Here is a 15403-nt window from a genome sequence, read left to right as displayed (position 1 = left end):
AACCAAAGAAGCAGCTGTGCTACATGTTTTGCGTTCACCACAGGACCGCAGCTTGACCCCTGCTGTACAGACTGCCGTTCTGGAGGACTACGCAGACTTATTCACGGAGGCCCTGGGAAGCATGACAGGTCCACCAGTGCACCTGCAGGTCAAGCCACAAGCACAGCCGAAGTTCTGCAAGGCAAGAAAAGTACCTTACGCCCTACGCGATAAAGTTTCAGAGGAATTGGACAGGCTTGTGGCAGCTGGCATAATATCACCGGTCACTCACGCAGAATGGGCCACACCTATTGTACCAGTTCTCAAGAAAGATGGGCGAGTGCGCATATGTGGAGATTTTAAGGTTACGCTGAACTTAGTGTGTGAAATGGAACAGTACCCGCTGCCAGTTATAGATTATATTTTTGCTCAGTTGGGAGGAGGGCAGCAATTCAGCGTATTGGACTTGACGGATGCCTACAATCAGATTGAGCTAGACGAAGAATCCCGCCAGTTGGCCGTAATCAACACCCAAAAAGGGTTGTTTTGTTTCAATCGCTTGCCTTTTAGAATTGCTTCTGCACCGGCCATATTCCAGAGGCGTATCGAAACTGTTCTGCAAGGCTTGCCCGGGGTACAAGCATACCTCGATGACGTTCTGATTGCGGAAAACCACGATGGCGAAAGCAATCACCTCAGGGCGGTTCTTCAGCGCTTTCGTGAGCATCGCATCAAGCTGCGTGCTGACAAGTGTCGATTTCACGAGACGTCTGCCACTTATCTCGGTCACCGTATTGATGCGGACGGACTGCATCCGACTGAAAAAGCTGTTGATGCCATAAAATCAGCCCCCTCCCCCCAAAATGTGAGCGAGCTGCGCTCGTTTCTGGGCATGGTAACGTTCTACAAGTTTTTGCCTGACATGGCTACGTTGCTAGCCCCCCTGTACCGGTTGCTCGAAAAGGGTGTTAAGTGGGTGTGGAGTTCTAAGGAAGAAGATGCATTTTCCTTAGCGAAGGAGGCGCTGTCCACGGCCCCGGTGCTCACGCACTTCGACCCGAAACAAGAACTATTTTTAGAATGCGATGCATCACCCTATGGTGTTGGGGCCACGCTTCCCCATCGCATAGATGGCGAACATCGTCCGATCGGATTTCGCTCGCGCTCGTTAAACGCCGCTGAAAGGAATTATTCTCACATTGAGCGGGAGGCCCTGGCTTTAGTTTTCGGTATGCAGCGTTTTCGAGACTATTTACTCGGGCGGGAGTTCACGCTCATTACAGACCATAAGCCCTTGTTGGGTCTCCTAAAGCATGACAGGCAAACGTCCGTCATGGCAGCTGCTCGAGTACAGAGATGGGCCATTCTGCTTGGCGCATACAAGTATAAGTTGCAGTAGAAGCCTGGTAAGCACATGTTCGTCGCGGATGCCTTAAGCCGCCTACCGCTACCATCTCAGCAGGTTCCCGAGGATTCGGAGGACGAGGCAGAGTACGTGTTGACTTTGGACGCCTGGGACCAGCCTGCCGTGCCCCTAAAGGAGTTGCAAGTGCTCACGCAAGCAGACGCAGTGCTCTCGAAGGTCTGTAGGTGTGTCTTGGAGGGTTGGCCGAGGCACTTGGTTATGGAAGGGAGGGAGATGGCGGAATACTCGAAAAGGCGACACGAGCTGTCCGTTAGTCAGAACCTGCTCTACTGGGGCCACCGTGTTGTGATTCCGGTAGCAGCCAGAGGAAGATTTTTGAAGTTATTACACGCAGCACACCAAGGGGCTTCTTCCATGAAGACCGTTGCGCGGTCTACTTTCTGGTGGCCCAGTCTCGACACAGATATTAAACGGGTGGCTGCTGGGTGTCAAACCTGCGTTCAAGCGCTTCCAATGCCGCCTACCCACGCACCTGTTAGCTGGCCAGAGACGCAGGAAAGATGGTCGCGGTTGCACATTGATTTTGCGGGACCTATTCAAAACAAGATGATCCTGGTCATCGTAGACTAGCATAGCAAGTGGATTGAGGCCATACCCCTATCCAACGCCACTTCCTGCACCACAGTCAAGGCCCTCCGGACAATTTTCAGTCAGTTTGGTCTACCCCGCACAGTTGTCTCTGACAATGGGACGCCTTTTATCGGTTGGGAATTTGCCCAATTTATGGAGCGGAACGGCGTGACACACATTCGAACACCGCCGTATCACCCACAAAGCAATGGTTTGGCTGAACGCGCTGTACGAACCATTAAAGATGGACTTAAAAAGTGCTCAGAAGGGGATATAACGAAGGCCCTGGCAAGAATATTGTGCAGCTATAGAGGCACGCCGCTACCCTCAGGGCGCTCGCCATCCGAAATGTTGCTCGGGTACAGATTGCGCACGAGACTAGATATGTGCTTCCCGCCCAGGTGCAAGACAGTCGACTAGGCCCAGTCACGGGAAGACGCCGGCTGGAGCTTTGCCCCAGGAGATCCGGTATACATCCGCAACTATAGCAGCGGCGAGAAATGGACGCCGGGCAAGGTCAAGGAAACCACGGGCTCGCGTGTCGTGAAAGTGGAGACAGACAACGGGGTTGTTCACCGTCACATGGACCAGCTCCGCAGAAAAAGCACCGATGCACCCATTGCTGCTTCAACTCCCCCTGCTTGCCCTGGAGTACCTGCGGATCACTCAGACGTGGAGCTGGAGAGAAGGGAGGCTCCCACGGCCAGCGACATCGAGGGTCCGGTGCTGCGGCGGTCAACACGTGTCAGGAGGCCAGTAGTAAGATATGGATTCCAAGAAAAGGGGGATGCTGCGAACTGCTAAATGCTTCATCAGCGCCACGTGTGCCCGCCTCCGCTCTGCTCGTCATCACCAAGCGTCACGGCAGCCTCTGCTTGCAGCTTTCCTTTCGTTCTTCTTTTTCTTTGACTTGGTATAAAAACCCAAGCCACACAATAAACCCAGTTCTTTCTGCCCCAGCCATCAGTCTCGTTGGGCTCTAACGGGTTCGCCGCCGCCGACCTGTTGGCAGGCGAACGGCGGCCGCTGGCGTTTGCAACACACGCAGAGGTCGCCTAATGCCACCCAAGTAGGGCCATGAGCCACTGCAAATGACAAGGCCATTGAAAGTACCCCTACCTTCGACGTGCCGAGGTTGAGCACCTTTTCGGAGCTAAATGCAGCGAACGCTGCTCCCAACAATTCTTCGCTGAAGCTGTCCATACGCGGATCACATTCACCCACGGAGCTGTGTGCTGCAAAGTCCGAAGATCGAGGCGCTTCGTCGCCTCACCTACTGAGTCAGTGTCTTGGTCGACTTGGTAATTGCAGTCTCTAGGGGCATGACTGTTCGTAACCGCTGGAGCACTATCACTATCGTTACAAGGTCCGGGCAATGTAGCGGTCTGACCTTGCTGCGTAGTCTGCACTGTTGGCAAATCGGCCTTCCTTTCACGCCTGTAAAATGTCGTTTTGGGCAAACAGAAGGCTTCGCCGTCTTTACTGCGATGCAAATATTCTTTGCGTCGTTTCCGTTGAACGCTTGCCATTATGCCATACGGGATTCAGCGCTTCCCGTAGCGGTACTATTTGCAGGATGACCAGTGCCACAACAAAAGCTTTTTCGACTGTTCGCACGCCACAAAGCAGTCACAAGGAGGATATATAAAACTGAGCAGACACAAGTTAAATGGCAGCCCACTGGCAGACACACTGAATTATTCACGCCCCTGCCATGGTAGAGACATATAATACGAGGCAGTGCTCCTTGAGGCACTGTACGAGGTATTTCTTGGCTGTAAAAAAGTAGCCAGTGCCGCTGTACTACTACTACTACTATTACTACCGCTACTACTACTACTACCACTACAACTACTACTAATAATAATAATATTTTAAAAATAGGTAATAACTCACACAGAATACAAAATAAATGGGCAGGTAAGCTCGAGTCGTAAAGTGTTCAGGCATCAATTTTAATTTCTTCACAGGAAAGGAATTCAAGCGCACGCATTGTCACACTTGCTTGTTCTGTGGACAGCTGACCTGCGCCTGAGGGAAGGAGGGACGGTGGGAATGAAAGCGGAAAGAGATAGTGGAGGGCTCCGGACTAATTTCGGCCCCCTGATCATGAGGGTTTCAAATATGAACTTCATTGTCGCCGACAAAAAGTAGTATACTCGCGTCGGGTTAAGCCGCTCGCGTCATGGGTTTTGCGCTGGCCCGAAGCAGATATGCTATATTCAGTGACTCCAAAACAGCCATACGGAACTTTGGAATGGGCCGTCTGTCGGCTGCCGCTAGGAATATCCTTAAAAGCTACCGTCCAGTCCATGGTAGGACGATAGAACTGGTATAGGTTCCGGCGATTCGGGCAATTCCGGGAACGAGAAGGCTCACGATGTGCCCGAGGTTTCGTCGGCCGGGCGGTGAGTACTTCGTTACCCGCGGACGCGAGTGAGGGCTTTCTCTAGCTCCACGATAAAACTCGTCATTTTCGCCTGGGAAGGCGCATCTTTCCTACCCCATATATATCCTCATATGTCGCCAACAGTTGCCTTGGACTCGTAGTCTGTTAGCTCCTGAAAAATTTTATAATAATGAGCCCGCCCTCAAAGCCCTTGAATTGTCAATATATATATATATATATATATATATATATATATATATATATATATATATATATATATATATATATATATATATATATATAAGAATAAAGTAGATAATCGGGAAAGTTGTGTGACATCCTGTTTATATATATATATATATATATATATATATATATATATATATATATATATATATATAGTCGCACTGTCACACTGATCGAAGCACGCACTTAATTGGCAGCGCGCATCTGGATTTGCGCGCAGCTTATGTGCCACGCGGCCCCCATATCACACGGACACAAATAACCTAAAACGGCTTTCTTCAATTTTCCGCCTTCGTAGGTATGTACGGCCTGCTGTGAGTTACACCTCTACTTATAATCTGCATTGGACGTAATCGGTGACTATGATTCCAGGAAGATCACATCGCAGACGTGCGTCTCCGTTGTACAGCTCAGTTCCACTCAAGTCTGGAGACCTATCGCGCGCGCAATTGCACCGGCTGCGGCAATTGCGCGCGCGATATGTCTATTGATTACATCGAGTAAATATCGAGAGAGAGAGAGAGGAAGAGAGGTGGAAATAGATTTTATTTCTCCCAAGAGAGAGATTGTTAGGATGCACGGATGGATCGATAAACTATGCATGGACATATGTCTGGTCTGCATATAAGCGCAGGCCGAGAGTTATTCTTGGGTCTCGGCGGCAGCCTTTGCCAGTCGAAGCTTAATTCGCATTGAAGAACGGTCGCGCAGACGGGTTTGATAATCCTTTGCTCTGCCCGCATAATAGCGTTATTCCTATATTATAGCATCTATATAATAATCATCCTCTATAATCATGCAACGTTCGGGATTGTGCATAACTGGTGGGAATCGGTATGTGAGGTTTACCCTCGATATATCTCGTCCGATATATCTAGGGTTCTATATAAGCCTTCCTGCAGCCATCCTCGTTATTTGTTTCTTATGCTCTGTGCATGCTTTTCACTCCTCTATGCTCTCTGCGGCGCATGAGAGATTTCGGTCCTGGTTTAGCAACCGCTATTGTTGCCGCCTAATCAGGCGTCGGCAATCATCCGCACTTAGGCGCGGCCACCCCCCGTCTCTTCTTTTAAAGCACCGGATCGCAGCTTACCTTTTACTTCCTCTGCAGTGATCAGACTTTCCATTCCACTGAGCAAATGGCATTCCGTGCCTTTCGGCGCTTTGAAAGAGTGAGGTGGATGTGTGATTGGGTCGAAGAGCGAGAAAGACAGGACATAAATGAACAAGGCAAAATAGTGCCGGAAAGAGATACTGCCAGCGGTCCTCGCTTTGGAAAGGAGAGCGAACTACACATGCACAAAAAGAGGCGATGCGGCGGCGCGGCCGCCGACGGATGTCGTCTAACACGCTCCTTTCCCATCGGTATCGGGTTGCTGGTAGGTACACACACATACTATCATGAGCAATATGAGCAAGAACACGCGAGCGCATCGCCCTCGAAACCCACTTGTGGCGTTATGCTGCTGGAAACAAAGTAGAAAAGGCGCCGCGGTTCCTGTCGGCACTCCCGCCTTGCTAGCGTTGCTGCAAAGCGGCAGCTGATTGCAAGGCTCCCGCAGCTATCGGTTATTATGGAGTGCAGATAGCGGACAGTGCAGTCTGCTGTTCTGCGACAAATACCGCTGTTAACCCTTTATTTTATTTTTGGGCCAATTTAAAACGTTGACCAGAAACTTTTCGTTTAGAGCATGCTTGACACCCGCACACCCACATGGAAAAAGAAAAAAAAAAGATAGTAAACAGCGGTATTAAGCGCAGAATTAACTACAGACACCACTTTTCGCAATCTGCGCTCGCGCCTTATCATCGCTAGCGCCTCGCAATCAGCAGCCGTTTGGCAGCAAAGTGGGTTTCCAGGCTATTTGCCATGCGCTCGCATGTTCCTGCTCATATTGCTCATTATAGTACGTACACAGGTCCAGCAGCGTTAAAATGGCGTAGAGTCCCAGGAATAAGCATGTGTTTTCAAGTACTGGATCCTCACAAAAAAACAAACAAACAAATAATGATCATTCTACTCTTACCGGTGAGTGTCTCAGCTGCACCAATGCGCGCCTTATCGCGTCTTTACACAATAATTAATTCATTTTGCTCCCCATCTCTTCCTCCCTCTCATCCAGCGGCACCCCTCTCGCGACGCCACTGCATATGATTATTATTTTTTGTGTAAGAATTTTATTCATGATAGTAACCGCGGCCGGGTTTCGAAATGACCCCTCACGCTGCATCCTCGCGGATGGTTTCTTTACAATATGACTATATTTGGTTAATGAGCGCGTGCAGGTGAATGCCAAGGTATTTTTTTTTTACATATGGTTACAGGTGCAAAGCAAGATGAAAACAAATGAAACATGCGTGAATGTGTGTCTGTTATATGCTAGACATATATTAAAATGGAAACACCATAATTACACCCCCAAAAAACGTTCTGCACCTGAATTAATTGGCACTGCTGGTCCTTCACAGCTGAAAATATTCAACTGGAGCTAACCCCATCGTAGCTATCGCACTAGCATAGAGAAAAAAAAAGAACGCTCCGTAGTTCTCTTGCAGGCTTCATTGCATAAATCAACCTTTTTTTTATTTATTTGCACTGCAGCATCGGCCAACGAAACCCTGGACTGAGGGTCTCCACCCGCTGACTGAACAAAATAAAGATGTTCTGTTCTTATTTTGCCATATCCTTCATCCTTCATAACATTCCTCTCATGACCCGAGGCAATAAACTTGACGAAAAAAAGTTAAATGTGCATTGGTGCATGCACTAATTAGGCTTGAAAAACACAATATTCGTTTCCGAAACCGAAACAACTTAAAAAAGATATAGCTAAATTAGTGGTCGCAGATGACCTGCATATTTTAGCCCTTATTGTGCAGAGTACTTTTTGAAAAAAAGAAAGAAACTGTTATGCACAAATAAAAACACGATTCTAGCGTTTTAAAATACGTACACATATACTGAGCGCAACTACAGGCCTATGGACAAAAAAAGAAAATAAGAGAAGCTTTAGGTCATGACCTGCTGCCCTGCTCTAGGTGCAGGCCATGCATGCCCCCATGCAGGCTTAGCTAGCTTAGCGCTTAGCCTTGGCTTATCCAACAGCTTAGCAGGCTTAGCGCACAGCTTTACACAGCACCAGCCGGGGCATTTTGTTATGCTGAGTTCTGTTTATTGTGTGCAGGCTCCGAAGAAAAGTCAGCATGTTTACATGCGTGCAGTATATCGAAGACGGCGAACGAGCAGTCTTACCGGTTGAACTAATCAAACAGTACCGCCCTTCTAGTGCGGAAGATTTCAGGAAGGCCCAAACTGTTTCTGCATATACCGGGTGTCCCAGCTAACTTGAACCAAGGGTTACAAAATAATATATTTGAGGTAGGTCAGTAAAACCAGTTGCATACAACTACCAGCCTGCTTGCTCACTACAGGCAATTTTTTGTTTTGCAATTAGTTAATTGGCTAATTATGTTAATTTTTCTCATTTAATAAATATTCACCTTAGACCAAAAATGTGAATTGGAAAGTTGTAGAGCACCTTCAGAAACCCCCATTCCATTAATTGCGATAAAGAAAGTCTCACGTGTATCTTTTTTTCCGGGCTCAAAAGAAAGCCCGCGAAATACAAATAATACCACGTGACTAGCGCATTTGAGCTCAGCGATTGTGGTGCTCTCAGTCGTGGTTTGAGCGAACCAAATCAGCTGCGGCCGTGACCCGATGGTCCCGTTGCAGCGGCAGGCAGAAATGTTGGCGATGGTTGGAGCGAGCTCGAGCTCGCCCGTCGTCACCGCGATCTTGGCCAGGCCTGCGCACCGCAGCAGCCTACATTACGACCGGCGGATGACGACAAAGAACCGGCAAATGAAGGTGCAGCGCTAATTTTAGTCGAGTCACATGTCATCTCGCCCCTTTACCCAAGCCTGTATGCGCAGATTCAGTGGCTGATACCTTATCGTTCATCCGTTTGCCGTAAAGTTCGCTGATGGGAGAGAAGGAGGGTTTGTTAGAATCCCCACTTTCGGTGCTACTTGCACCATCACGTGGGCCGGCTGTCGGACGCGGGCGAAGAAGCCATCGCAGGCATATCGGCCTGCCGCTTTAACGGGGCAAAGGAGACACGGCCGCAGCTGATTTCGTTCGCTCAAACCACGACTGAGAGCACCACAATCGCGGCGCACAAATGCACTAGTCACGTGGTATTATTTGTATTTCGCGGGCTTTCTTTTGAGCCCAGAAAAAAGATACACGTGAGACTTTCTTTATCGCAATTAATGGAATGGGAGTTTCTGAAGGTGCTCTACAAGTTTCCAATTCACATGTTTGGTCTAAAGTCGATATTTAATCAATTAGAAAAATTTACATAATTAGCTAATTAAGTAATTGCAAAACAAAAAATCGCCTGTAGTGCGCAAGGAGGCTGGCAGTTGAATGCAATTGGTTTCACTGACCTACCTCGAATGTATTATTTTGTATCCCTTGGTTCAAGTTAGTTGGGACACCCGGTATATGGGGGTGATTATAATGCTTGCTGCATTATAATCACCCCCATATATATGCACCCTATCATGGACGCTAATAAGACAGGAAATCAGCTCTCTGGACCAGCAACGATGGTAAGGAGTGACAAGAGGACGGTTCCATGGCTTCATTTTCAGGGCCTTTTTCCTATTTATTGCAAGCATGCAACAAATTTCCTTTAGTTGTTAGTGAAGCGCAGTGCGGTTGTCTTACTCCCTGTGTCCTGTCGAAAGTGCGCTCTTTTTTTGTGATCATGTACGAACTGGCCCGGCTACTCTCCTTGATGGTTACTACGATTGGTTACTGCAAGCATCTGGAGTAGGAAGGGTTCACTTGGAGGCGGCGACTAGCTTGTGCTTGAGTGAAACGAACGGCAATGTTCTCTCAGCAGCAGCATTTAGCGAGATGCTGCTTTGGCGGCGCATACATCTGGATTCTAGCATCAGTGGCAGTGAGCTTCTGCTTGGGCAGCTCGTTTAGCAGCAGCACAGATGCATCGCCATTGGTTGCATTGCTCTGCTTGGCAGGCAGTACTGGCAGTGGCGTGACCAACGCGGGCAATGTGTCGTGCAAACTATCGCATGCTGCTGATACGTTCTTTGGCTAGTGAATTTCTTTTGCTTGGTTACACTCCACTGCTGGTGACATAGCTCAAGCGTTGAACAGGTGTGTGTGAGCTACATTCTAAGAAATGCGGCAATATTACGCTAAAATATAGAAATAAAGCGTCTCAGATAGCATCATTGACTGAGTGCTCTTTGCTACCCTGTTCAAAATCATGTTATGCAATGCCCCATTTTGGTGGTGGTGCTTGACTGCTGTGCTGCTGCTGAGATTCTGGTACTCAAGTTGGAGCCTGGTCACGTTTCGATGGAGTGGACTTATTTGGCCATTGTACACTTAAATATTTGTCCACGTATAATGAACCTCTTGCCCGAAATTACCCGAAACCTTCCAGTGTGACATCCCTTATAGCGTGAGCGTTTGGGCTGTTAACGTCATAAACCAAACAGCATGCAAAGCAAGTATCATAGCTAAAAAAACTGCAGCCTGAAAATAGCCTAACCTTTTGTGTGTGTGAGATATTGTAACTTGAATTTATCAGATTTACATTGTTCTTGGATACCAGCAACTTACCTTTTTTCTCATGCACTGTTCTTTATTTCACTTCCAGGTGGATCTTGGAATTGGATTCAAGATCCCAGAAAAAAGTTCGCGTTCACAATAAAAACAAAAAATGAGGTGAAAGTGGCACTAGAAATGGCGCGCTATCTGTGGACAGCCAAAGAAATGAAATAGCGATGCCTAACTGGGAGTCCTGCCGCCGTACGCCGGAAAATGGCGCAAAGCTTCAGGCAACGCCTGAGAAAGCATAAGGCTTGATGGCCAAGTAGTATTCCTGCTTTGTTTATAGTTGATGTCGAAAAAATCAGTTTTGACTTGTTCTTGAACTTAAGATGGGGAGACCATTTGGAGCATTATATAGTCGCCAACCATCTTTTCGGACTCTGCGGGACCCGGAAAATGTTTCGAATAATCGCACAGTCCGATAAATCAGTGAACTTGAAAAAAAAAAACTTTTCTGCGAAAAATCAGCTTTACAAAAATCACGAACTTTGCCGCTCCCTATATGTTATGTTTATAAGTGAATAATGTGATCGAGTTAAGGCATAACACGACCCGTTACTGTGATCAGCTTCTACGCACCGCTCATGCGCACATGATAGCGCGATCTGATATGCTGGGCCCAGCCGCCAGTGCGGGCGCGCTAACTTGTCCCGACACTGTAGGTGTGTGCACCGACGGGAAGCATCTAACTCACCCAAAGTGGTCACTGCATGTGCAGTGGTGCCCTGCAGAAGCTGGTCGTGCTAAGCTGTCACAACTGAAGCCCTCCAGTTAGAATATTGTTACGAGTGGAAATCACGCACCGATCGGCAACACCACTCTGGAATAGATGGGCACCGTTTAACCACACAACTCAACAGTCAGCGTTGTCTTCGTCCACACACCCAGACACTTCGTTTTTCGCTTGCTGAATGCCAGCATGGTACACAATATAACAATATCTAGGCCAGTCATGCTTTTGCCACACTTTCGTCATGACCATGCACGCGCCGTGCAAAGCAATAATCGCGATAGCATTCAGTTTCCGTTTTCATGGTTAACGACGGTGGCAAATAATGTGAGGTGGAACTCAAGTGAAAAAAAAAAAAAAAGATCTAACGAAAGCCTACCAAATATGCTGCCCTAGTTGCCCCCTTCTTTTTCCCGTGGCGGATCCGACAGCACGCTCTAGGCTACCCCGATGACAAGCCTGAGGATTTCCTTACTGTTACTGTCTCTGACGCCAACTAGTATGCACACAGAGCCAAGCTAGTTCGTCCGAAATGACTCGCTTCGCCTAAGCTTTTACGGTTGCAGAAAACTGGGCTGTTCGCGACAACGATGTCTGCTCGTATCATTCCGAAAAATAAAGCTTTCGGCCAAAACACAATCTCCACAGTATTGCTGCAGCAATATTGTGGAGATTGTTTTTGCTTGGGATTGCTTGGGACCAAGTTCGGTGCCATGGGGCCAAATTTGGTCCGACAAAACGAAAGTTTAGACATAGCGTCCGAAATATCGGCCGTGAAAATGTATAGGCTCCTATGGGGTGTGTGACTGTTCCAGATCCAAATCCGAAATATCCCGCTAGTCCGAATTATTGGAGTCAGAAAAATATGTTGGCAACTGTACAGGGTGTTTCGCTAACCAAGAGGTAAAATGTAAGACATTTGAGGTAGGCCAGAAAAACCACTTGTATACAGCTTCCAGCCATCTGGTGCACCACAGGCTATTTTTGTTTGGAATCAACTAATAGTTAATTAGGAATTTTTTTGCTTTATTAACTATATTGCATTTAGACAATAAATATGACTGGCTAAGTTGAAGAGCACGTTCTCAAACCCCCATTTATTTATTTCCGATAAAGTCTAGCGTGTATCCATCTTTCAAGCGCTATAGAAAACCCGATAAATACTCAAAGTATCATGTGACCCACATTCGCGCGCCCCTAATGTGCTTCTCTCAATCGTGGCTTGAGCAAACGAAATTAGTTGCGGTCGTGACAACAACCCAGTTCCAGTGGTGGGATGATATGTTGCAATGATTGCAGTCAGCTTGGTGTGAGATCGCTGCTATTTGCACTATCACATGTGCCGACTCGACTGCCTGAAACGGACAAAACAACATCGCAGACATTGGTCTGCCGCTGCAGTTGGACCATGGAGCCACGGCCACAGCTGATAGTGTTCAATACAGCCTGGTTGAGAGCAGCACAGTCGTCGCGCGCAAATGCACCAGTCACGTGATATTTTTGGTATTTCATGGGCTTTCTTTTGAGCTTGGAAAAAGATACACATGCGGCTTTCTTTATTGAAAATAAATGAAATGGGGGTATCAGAAGGCGCCCTTCATCTTTGCAAATCGCATTTGTTGTCTACATGCAATAGTTACTAATTTACATTCAGTTACTTGCAAATTGAAAAAAAGGCCTGTGATATGCAAGGTGGATGGGATCTCTGCAGTTCATTTTCCAGGACTACCTCAAATGTTCTATTTGTAACCCTTGTCTAAAGTTCGCTTGGACACCCTGTAGAATAAAACAGGTAGTTCAGAAAATGCAGATTATAGCATTTGTCTGCATTGCTGTCATTGCTGTGCTTCTTCGACATTTTCTCAGAAACAGTCAGACAAGGAAAGAGGAGTAAAGTTGCCAAATGAATAAATTAGTGCAACATATCAAAAAATTGCCATCTTTCGAGCACCCAGTCCTGCCATATGCAAGCCCTTCATTATGGAATTCTAGCCTGGGTGCCAGTGCCCAGTGCCCACTGGCATGCTAGTGCCCAGCATGCCAGTGTCCCAGTATGCCACTGTCTAGTGTCCCAATATGCCAGTGTCCCAGTATGCCAGGGTCCCAGTATGCCAGTGTCCAGTGTCCCAGTATGGCAGTGTACAGTATGCCAGTGTCCAGTGTTTGTCACTGTGCCCCTAATCAAGGTATAGCAATGAGACACTGGATCTAATGGCACTGGTTTTTGCAATAGGGAGGTGTTCAACTGCTTTATTGATTGCTTTTGAAGTTTAATAAAGCAAACCACTGAGTACAAAACCTGATGCAGATTCCTCAAAATACGTCACACATGGTTGAAAGTTGAGTAGCCAATACAAATATGGTTAACCAAGACAAGCAGTAGCAGCAAAAATAGTGTTGAGTATATTATATGGGCATTAAGAACTCCTTGACCTCGAAGGCTAAAACATGTCCTTGTCTTCACCAACCAGCGTACCTGAAGAGAACCACCATGTTCCTGATTTATAGATTCTTTTCTTTCTTATTGAGAGTCACTCTCTATCCTGGTTAAGATGTACGCCTCTGAATTTGCCAAGGGCTTCACTCAACATATGTAGAGTGGAAAAAAATCACGCTAATGTATCCATCACCAGTATTTCCCAGAACAAATGAAAGCAATATTTTAAACATTGAGCGTGCACACAGAGAGCAAAACAAAGGAACGCATAGCTCACTGCTTGAGTTGTTTGGCAATTTTTGTTTACATGAAAACTTCCACAGACACACAAACAAGAGAATCAGAAAAACTCAACAGCACAATGCGAAAGAGGGGCATTAACTTAAAGGTGGGCACTTCACATTTGCTGCCAAACACCTTCGCTTCGCGAGGAGTCCATATGCTATCAGCTTTGTTGTTGAGGACAGCCAGAAGGCATACACTGAAGCCATACTATAACACGTATAGGCCCTAAAAGTCAGTTAAGATTCAGTACACTCTATTTTCTTTCCCAGTTCTGGACAGGAAGAGTTTATTGGTCCTGAAGCAAGGAAGCGAATGAAATTTATAATTTTTTGTGTATTTATACTAGGCTTTTTGTAATAGGAGGCCCGCCTGAAAACTTTGCTTTCGACCTCCTTCTGTACCAATTCAACTGAAACTTAATTTCTTTAAAACATTTCTGCGTATTAAAAACCCCCAAAACCAAAACAAATAGGGCACCAGCACATTACATAGTACAATGTTTCACAACGTGCAGTTCAGGAAATAAAAGAACTAAATTGTGCTTCCTGATTATATGAAAATGTAACATAACTTAATCACTGCATATCTACGAACTAGGTACTATTGTGAACATGTAATGCATGGCTGCAAAAATTTTATGAACGATTAAAATTAACTCCCTGCCGAATGTTTGCACACCGCTCCTATCTCACCATGTGTTTCAACTTGGTGTCTGTGAAAAGGCCGAGAGTATTTAGCCAGCAGCAGGGAGAGTCGCTGTGGTTAGAACGCACCTTAACCTCGCCTCTAAGCCGGCTTATTGCGATCGTTTTTTTTCGCAATCGCGGCATAACTTTGCGCGCAGGCTCTGCAGGCTGTCATAAACAATGCACGGCTTCCACTCGACGGTGCGTACACTCTGCATCTTTCTGCAGACTGAAGGCTACACAAAGAATGCAGACTTTCGTGCCCAGTTGTGTTTCCTGCGAAAGTGCCACGAAAGATGACGAATTGCAAAGCTCATTTTGAACAATTACATCGCGAGATCCGCCGCTAGTGGCAGTTCACGAAACGCGACGTGTCGAATTATAAGCGCAAAACCTTCCTGCATGCACAAAACTATATGCGCCATAAAACACCGCCTTTCGTACCAACTAAACAATCCGCGCGCGCTATCTTGCTCGCCCATGCAGCCTGCGCCCGCGGAAGCAAACAGCGGTCCTTACAGCTTTTTGTCTAAAACAAAACACTCAGTCACTTTACTGCTCCATTAGGTGACTCATTTAGAAGAGCCTATTTCTTACTCTCCCAGCGAAGCTTGCCTTGGAGCCACAAGTAGCAGCCGCTGTGTGGGATACATTCGCAACACAGCTACAAAACAACGTGCAGACACGACGTGACAGGACGAAATGGTCGGCGGCATCGGCAACGACGCGCAGCGATACAATAACTGCAAAAACAATACAAAGATCTGCGGTATAATTCATAAAAAAGGCTATGCAAGTGTAATGCAACTGTTACTTAACACGTGCTTGTTTCAATACGGTAAATACAACTTGCGCGTCTTGCGTAATTATTTTGGTGCACTATTTTCCCTCGTAATGAGGAGAGGTGCAAAAGGGCCAAGGCGCGCGAAGTTTGGGAATGGCGAAGCGTGCGTTGCTGGCCTTCCGTACATTCCGTATTAACGTCGGCGCAGCACATTGTTCCTC

The sequence above is a fragment of the Amblyomma maculatum genome, chromosome 5, assembly GCF_055883805.1.
Source record: "Amblyomma maculatum isolate TAMU_Amacu chromosome 5, ASM5588380v1, whole genome shotgun sequence".
In the NCBI taxonomy this organism is placed as follows: Eukaryota; Metazoa; Arthropoda; class Arachnida; order Ixodida; family Ixodidae; genus Amblyomma; species Amblyomma maculatum.
The sequence above is the reverse complement of the archived record's forward strand: the minus strand, read 5'-3'. Positions refer to the sequence as shown.